The following is an 8,670-nucleotide window of genomic DNA, read 5'->3' as shown; positions in this document are numbered from 1 at the left end:
CGGCAGAGGGAAGGTCCATTCTAATCTTGACTAGAGTCTCCACATGATTTTATCAGACTTGGGTGTAAGATCACCTTGCCTGAGTGGCATTTCTAGTTGTGATTTGTCATGCTTTCTACTGGGTCTTCATGATTGTCCTCTTTGATGGAAATGGAAAGCAAACAGAGCAACCAGAGATTTCTTCCTTCCAGCTCTTAAAGGTGGTATGTCCTTCCGTGGGCATTTAAAATTTAAAACATAGAAAAGTATGATAAACATGCCCTAAGAGAATGCAAACAGGCCGAATTATCCCAGTATCTGGGAACAGACCTCCCAGGGCTGTGTCAGGGACATGTCCTTGCCTGGGGTCTCCGGGCCCACCTGGTAGCTGCTGTAACTCGCAGGAAAATGAGCTTTTCCAAGCCCCTCCTCCTCCTCATCCCCAGTGTGTCCCCAGCCCCAGATCTGCCCCTCCCTGTCCTTCCCTCTGCCCCATCCTCCTCTCCCAGAGGGACTACTCTTCTTAGCTGAGGGACTCCAGTGCCTGGATCTTTGCAAGGTGTCCAAAGTCCCAGTCATCTTCCTTGAACCCAGTCCCTTTCCTGGCAGAAGACAGTCATTTATTGGCTTGCTCTTTTCCCGTGCCAGGAGCCTATTGTAAATGCTGTCAATCACTCCAGCTTCTTCTTGAGGAAAGTCCAGCTCACAGGCTTGTCTTTGAGGTCCTCTGAAACTTTTCTGCTGGCCTCCACTTCACAAGCTGAGGTCCACCTAGATGATGTGAGTGGGCCATCCACGTAATCACAGGGCTCCCTTTCAAAAGGGAAGGAGGGTCCGTGGGGGAGAGGCAGCAATGACAGTGGAAGCAAGGACTGGAGCGAAGCAGGCAGGAGCCGAGGCATGGGGCGGCTTCCTGAAGCTGGAAGAAGCAAAGGCTGAGCTTCAGGGAGCCCTGCCCACACCCTGATTTCCGTAATTGTAAGATGGTAAGTGTTCATTGTTTTAAGCCACCGAGTTTGCAGTGATCGTTAGAGCAGCTGTAAGAAATGAATATATGTGGCTCAAAAGTAGAAATGATGTACAGAGGGGTGATCACCTTTGCTCACTATATCCGGCTACTTGGGAGATGCGGCTGTCCTCTGAACTGAGACTGTTCTGCAAACCTAGGGGCTGGCCTCGGCACCTCCAGGCTGTCTTGTCTTTTTATCTCTCAGAACACTCCCAGAACATACTATTCATTTTTCTGGCCAAGCCCACGCCTCCCTTCAAAAAGCCATTTGTATGTCCAATAATGGCCATTAGAGAAGGCAATGCAACCCGCTCCAGTATCCTTGCCTGGGGATGCCCCACGACAGAGGAGCCTGGCGGGCTACGGTCCATGTGGTCGCAAGAGTCGAACATGACTTAGCGACTAAACCGCTGGCACCAATGTCTACCCCTGTTTCTACTCTAACCATTGAATCACGTCCAGTTCAACTGCCTTTTGCACTGCTAATTCTCCAAAGCTGGGTTTACCTCCCACAGTGGCCTCCCAGCTCCCGTAAGACACAGTCCCCGTGATGAAAACAGCCACAGGAGCAGCTTCAGGGGCACGCACGCCCCAGACGTCTACCTTGCAGAGTGTTCACTCCACTGCCGTGCACCTCGCACCTCCCGCTGCATTTCTTGGGCAGCCTCTCTTGTCCGCACGTGGAAGAATCCTGGGCTGTGGGTTTGCCTGACGTTTTCTCCTGGTGATATTGACGTTCTGCATGTTTGGCAAGAATGGTATGGAAGTGGAGTGCCCCTTGACATTCTCCATCCCCAGGAGACTCAGTTGAAAGGTGCTCTTCTCTAAAGAGGAAGCTTACTACACGGGCAGTAGAAAGGAGAGGAGTGTGACCTGGAATGTCGAATAGGCTGCCATCCCCGACACCTTGTCCAATGACATAGCTCAGGGAACCTTCCACTGGAACAGGGACCTTGAAATTCTATGTTTTCAAGAGTGACATCGAAAATGCCCTTGTCTGAACAGAAACTCCTGTGTTCAGGTATCCCCTGAGCCCTCTGACTTTGTTTCATGGGGTCCCTTCCCACTGAAATCTTCTGATCTCTTTTCTAATGGGTTTCAGGATATTCCTGGTTTTACTTTTAACCCCCAATTCCCATCACCTTCTCTGGCGATCAGATGAAATGGGCAAGTTGTCACAGCTCCCTTTTAGGTTAGAAGCTACGACCTTGACTTGTCTAGGTCACATAAACACACAGACTCCAGGCATATAGGCAATTGAGGAATTGATGCTTGCTCTCTCAACTTGACGGTATTTGCAGTTCAACTTGGAATACGGGCAACTCATTGCTTCCTTGACAGTCTGGGACTGCTGATTTTGCCTTTAACTAATCACCCTTGGGTATGAAAAATGCACTGAGGATCTTACAAATCAAAACAACAACCAAAAATTTTTCCTTTATAGCATTAATGGTTCTTTCCATTGTGATATCCATGATGATTTTTATAAATAAGTGGTCAGCAATTGGGAGGCAGAGAGTTGAGATCCCTTCAAGTCCCCAGGTCTTCTAATTGAATGGGCAGAGTGGGTAGCTGTATTCGGTCATCAAATATCAGTGAAGCCCTTCCCTCTGTCTAGGCTCTGGGTCCATAAGCCCGAAGCTGGTTCCAAAGAAAGCCTGAGGCTCTGCCTGTCTGCAGTTTTCTGCCCTGGACCATGAAGAGACCACAGGTGGGGTGATCAGGAGAATGTTGAGGATGGGCTCAGAGAAGATTTTAGTTAGTGAAGGATCTCAAGGAGAGAGGCTGTCTGGATTCTGTGCTGCTGTCCCCAAGGGCAGATGTACCAGCAAGATTTAGAGTGCTTTGTCTTTGCCATTATCCTGGAAACATATGCCTCTTGGGAGTAGAAAAGAGGGTATGAAAAATGAATTAGTGTCTTAAGAATGTGCAATCCAATTATGTGAATTTTGACATAATTGGACCCACATGAATGCTGCTTTCATTGAAAGATGTGGCAGGATGAATAATGCCCCCAAATGTCCAGACCCTAATCCCTGGAATCCATGGACATGTTTTGTCATGGAAGAACTTTGTAGATAGAATTAAGGTTACTCCTTAAATAGGGAGATTAGGCTGGATTTTTTTCTCAGTGTAATTGTGTGAAACTTAAAAGTGGAAGAGGGAGACAGAGTAATTGTCAGAGGGATGTACCAGGAAAAGGTGAAGCAAGAAGGTCTGGAAGCATGTGAGGGACTCAGCGCATCATTGCTGGCTTGAAGGTGGACAAGGCAGGCAGATGGCCCCCAGAAGCTGGAAATGGCCTTCAGCTGGCAACCAACAAGGAGACGGGCCTCTCCTATTGCAAGGAATTGAACTCTTCCAACCTTCCGGATTAGCAGGAGATAGATTGATTCTTCCCTGAAGCCTCCGGGAAGAACCACGTCCTGCCAAACTTAGATTTTAGCCTGGGGAGAGCCGTGTCAGATTTCTGGCCCCCCGGAATGATAAAACAATAGAACTGTTGACTTAAGTCAATAACCTGGCTGATTTGTTACACAGCTCAGCGGTCTGCAGAACTGCACACAGACAGTACAGATAAACAAAAGAAAAAGACCCTGTGTCTCACGTACAATTTCCCAATCTAAGGTGGGTATAAAGGACTGAATTCATGGGCTCTGTCATGGCTATTTGCTAATACAAATTGAAATTGCTGAAAATTGAACCTTTGGGTAAACAGGTGTTGTCACAGATTACTGACCATCCAATGAGAACTAGCATCCACTTGGGCTGGGAAATAATAGCTTGTCTGTTTTTCTTGTCATTTTCTGTTATTTCCCTATTTAATTTTAATCTTTTTCAATAAACATGCTGTTTTAAAACAGCATGACAATTAGAGGCCTGTCGTGTATTTTGCCGCTGTAGTTGGAGATCTGAAAAGCAGTTCATTTTTCTCTCTTTCTCAGCGACAGTTCCCTAAATTGCTGCTGCTTCTGCTGCTAAGTCGCTTCAGTTGTGTCCAACTCTGTGTGACCCCATAGACGGCAGCCCACCAGGCTCCTCCATCCTGGGATTCTCCAGGCAAGAACACTGGAGCGGGTTGCCATTTCCTGCTCCAATGCTTGAAAGTGAAAAGTGAAAGTGTAGTCGCTCAGTTGTGTCCGACTCTTAGAGACCCCATGGACTGCAGCCCACCAGGCTCCTCCGTCCATGGGATTTTCCAGGCGAGAGTACTGGAGTGGGGTGCCATTGCCTTCTCCGCCCTAAATTGCTAAATTGCTACAATTTTTTGGACCCGATGGGACTCCCCAGCCTTATTATAGTCTCTGCCATGAACTCCTGATTTTCTGTGTAATCTTCTCAATAGTGCATGTGTTTCAACCCTCTTTACCTGTTGTCTAACATATGGCAAGGTAACTTACTTCACAGAGGTCTCGTCTCTTTTTCTGACCGCAGAAAGCAATTGCTCTCAGAGAGAAGCCAGGAAAGCTCTAGAAAGTTCCGTAAGGAGGAACATCAGGAGAGATGCTGATCCCCTAGGGCCAGGCCTAGAAGGCAGGCATGGCCCATACCCCGCCTGTGCGCTCAGAGCCCCTCCTTCTTCGGAGCAGCGCTGCCCTTAATCTCTGACATCCAGTGCCCCCCTGCTGCCTTCCTGAGGTCTTCTTCTGGGGCCCGGGAGAGGTCCTGGCCCCTCTGAAGCTGAACCCCTCCACACAGTCATTAAGACTGTAGACGGCGTTCGGAAACTATTGGCTTTATTTTTGTTGTTTTACCAAATTCTAAATTTTATTTTATTTATTTACTTTTTAGAGACACAGAGGTAGAGAACAAATGTATGGATACCAGAGGGGAAAGGGGGGCAGCGGGAGGATTGGGAGATAGGGGCTGACATGTAAACACTACTGATGCTCCGCATAAAATAGGTAACTGACGAGAACCTTCTTCTCAACAACACAGTTCAAAAGCATCAGTTCTTCAGTGTTCAGCCTTCTTTATGGTCCAACTCTCACATCCATACATGACTATTGGAAAAACCATAGCTTTAACTGGACAGACCTTTGTCAGCAAAGTAATGTCTCTGCTTTTTAATATGCTGTCTAGGTTGGTCATAGCTTTTCTTCCAAGGAACAAGCGTCTTTTAATTTCATGGCTGCAGTCAATATCTGCAGTGATTTTGGAACCCAAGAAAATAAAGTCTGTCACGGTTTCCATTGTTTCCCCATCTATTTGCCATGGAGTCATGGGACCGAAGGCCGAGATCTTCATTTTTTGAATGTTGAGTTTTAAGCCAACTTTTTCACTCTCCTCTTTCACTTTCATCAGGAGGCTCCTCAGTTCCTCTTCGCTTTCTGCAATAAGGGGCAACCTAAACTTTTATTGTTTAAGTACCTTACACTTCAGTGATTCTGTTTTTATTAGGATGTTGTAGTTTTCCATCTATATTTACCTCCATGAAAGTACTGAAGTGAACAAAGGAGATTCCTTGGGTTTTAAACAGCAACACCTACTAGGTCTTCCTGGTGATCAGAATGAATCACTTACTCCAGCAAATACAGAATCATGTTGCATCAAGACAGCCATAGTCTCAACTTTGATTCAATGGAGCCGTTGCTGTGTGTCCTGGTGGGATCAATGCTCCCCTAGAAACAGTGATGGTTAGCGTGATGCGTCAACTTGGATGGGACAATGAGGAGTCCAGATATTTGGTCAAACCACATTCTGTGTGTGTGTGTGTGTGGTGTGTGGTTGTTTCTGGATGAGATTAACATTTGAATTGAAAGACTGAGGAGTGCATGCTGCCCTCCCTGACTTGGGCAACCTGAATGGAAAGTAGAAGGCTGGCACTCCCAAGAGAACGGGAAGAGTCCTCCTTTCCCACTGCCTTGAGTTGGAACACTCGTCTTTTCCTGATCTTTGGACTCACGCTGAAACTCTGGCTCTCCTGGGTTCTGAGTTCACTGCGTTCAGACTAGAACCACCCATCGTCCTCCCTGGGTCTCCAGCTAAATGAATGCATTTCTCAGCCTCCATCACTGTGTGAGCCAATTCCTTATAATAAATCTTTAACTATAGATCTTATTGATCTCTTTCTCTGAAAAACCAGGATACAGGAACTAAGTCCCAGGATTGGAATTCAAGAGGGACAAGGGAAGCAATTATCTAAACCACACAATTTAAGGGACACCAAAAAACTCTAATCAAGGTAAATAATATTTTATTGCAATATTCTAAAAATCAATACTGATGCCAAAAATTCGTGATGAACAAAAATACTAAAATTTGAAATGAAGCCACGATTCAATATAAGCCAAACCACACTTGAGCCTGCAGGAAAAATATGCACTTTTATATATGCTATTCCATGTATTTTGTTTTCATGGTTGATTCTTTCTAGAACATTAAATTAGTTGAAAAATTATTGAAAAATTGAACATAGGTATAATGGAACTTGAAACATGTTTAAATATGATATTTGTGTCAAAAGCATGGCTTATTATAATGTTACTCTTCTGGTTTTAATGGAAACAAAATGCATCAATAATATTTTCAAAATCAACTTCTTTGCTATCTCATTTTCAACTGAGAACTGTCCTGTTGGACAATTTCTCTTCACCAAGTGAAAATTTTAAATAAAGGTCAATTATCCCAGGTTACTAATCCTATCTTTATTTAAATTTTTGATATTTTATGCATCAGAGATATATTTTTAATTGCATTAAAATAATATTTGTATTGATGATGAGTTTTTGACACTCCTTGAATTTTACACGTGAGGCGGTTGCCTCAATTGCCTTACTCCAAAGTTGACCCTGTTAAGACCCCTTATTCAGTGAAGTTTGTTATTAGATGTAATAGTGAGAGGAAAGTATAAAAGGAGCATCCCCAATTTTTAACCCATACATTTCCAGTACATACATATTGCCTCTGAGATAAGCAGTACCATTTAATGTGCTCACTGGATTTCTGGAAACATTGCTTCCTGTGAGATAGTTCTGCAGATTTTTAGGATATTTTTTCTTAACTGGAACCATAACTAAAGACTTGGCAGAGCTATTCACTGTTTAATCTGACCATGTAAGTTTCTGTATTATTAAAACCAGGGGATTCCGGGCACATGGGTCCATGGCTGTATGACTTGCTGTAACATTTCTCGCTGTGTTAGGAGTGTGATGGTGAGGTACCACACTGGTGGATCGGGCAGTTCACACATCCCCAGACGTGGTGCTGGCAGAGGTACTGCAAGTCAGAAACTCAAATCCACATCCAAACTCTGTTTCTAGCTGGGAAAAGACCAGGCAACGCTCCTTCCACGATGGAAGGCATTTCATGTAATTAACTTGGCACAAGGGCTTGGATGGTGCCCTCAAGGAATGATGGCCGTGTCAGGACACAGTGGTATTGTCGGGGTAGAAGCTCATGAGTGACAGGGGCCAGGCCGGCGTCAGTGAGAGGAACTCCATGTTGCCGAGCCGCGCGTTGCCTTGTAGCGAATGTCATGCCGTTCCATTTGGAGCCCGTGTGGCTGACGGAAGAGGACGCCTAAGGGAACAGGACTCTTGTCCACCTGATTTTCCTTGTTGCTTTCGCTTATGCTCCCGCAAACTCCCCTCCCATCCAGGCTGCCGCTTAACACTGAGCAGGGTTTCATGTGCTGTAGGTCATTGCTGGTTATCCGTTTTAAATATAGCAGTGTGTCCATGTCCTTCCCAAACTCCTAACTATCCCATCCTTGCCCCCGGCAACCATAATCTCGTTCTGGAAGTCCATGAGTCTGTTTCTGCTTGTTAAGTAAGTTCATTTGTATCATTTTTAAAAGATTCCTCATATAACTGACCTCATACGGTATCCCTCCTCCTCTGTCTGACTTCACTCAGGGTAACACTCCCTAGGTCTGTCCATGTCGCTGCAAATCTGTCCACTTGGTTTTGATAGCCTCCTCCACAGTGGAGCCCTCTTCTGGGTATTCACAGTTTCTAGACATCTTCACAGCCTGGGTCCAGCCTGAGAGGCCCTTCTTTGTACCTCCTCCCCAGGCTTTCGGCCAATTCATTCCAAATGCCTGACCTCCAGCCAACCCACTCACTGAAGCTTGAAACCAGCATGGAACTTTGTTCTGCTCTGCTTTAGTTGAGAGAAAAGTGGACCACAGACTGTATTGCTTGAAGCGCTGGCCATGGGAAGAATTTATCTTCAACCCTGGTCATTTATGAGCATCTCTCTATGATGCTATAATATTGCGGCCATCAACCACTGGTAAGGGCCACTAAATTATAAAAATCATCTATCAGATTGACTGTTATTTGTATTCCTCAGTCAGGCAGCCATAGGAAGCTTGGTGTGAAGTCTTAAGACAGGAGGCAATAGAAGGAACAAATTCCGTGAGACTCTGAGGCAAATGCTCACGCAATTTTCTGTGCTTCTGGAATTTAATCAAAGCCTGTTTCTTAAATGCCTTCTCCATTCGATGATGGATTTGATGGTTGGCATGTCAATCATGCAGCTTGCCAACCAAAGGGTTCAACAGCAAGCTGGAACATTTCTCTTAAAAGTGGAGTGGTGGAGTGAGGTTCTGTCCCAAACTGAAGGTTCCCTGTTGTGACCCCCTGTTGGGGTATATCACGGTCTGCATCCAGTGTCCCTGCCCAGCACAGATGCTTTGAGGACCACTGGGGCTGCTGGCTCCTATGATTCACATGGGA

Source organism: Cervus elaphus, chromosome 25 (assembly GCF_910594005.1).
Source record: "Cervus elaphus chromosome 25, mCerEla1.1, whole genome shotgun sequence".
Taxonomy (NCBI): Eukaryota; Metazoa; Chordata; class Mammalia; order Artiodactyla; family Cervidae; genus Cervus; species Cervus elaphus.
The sequence above is the reverse complement of the archived record's forward strand: the minus strand, read 5'-3'. Positions refer to the sequence as shown.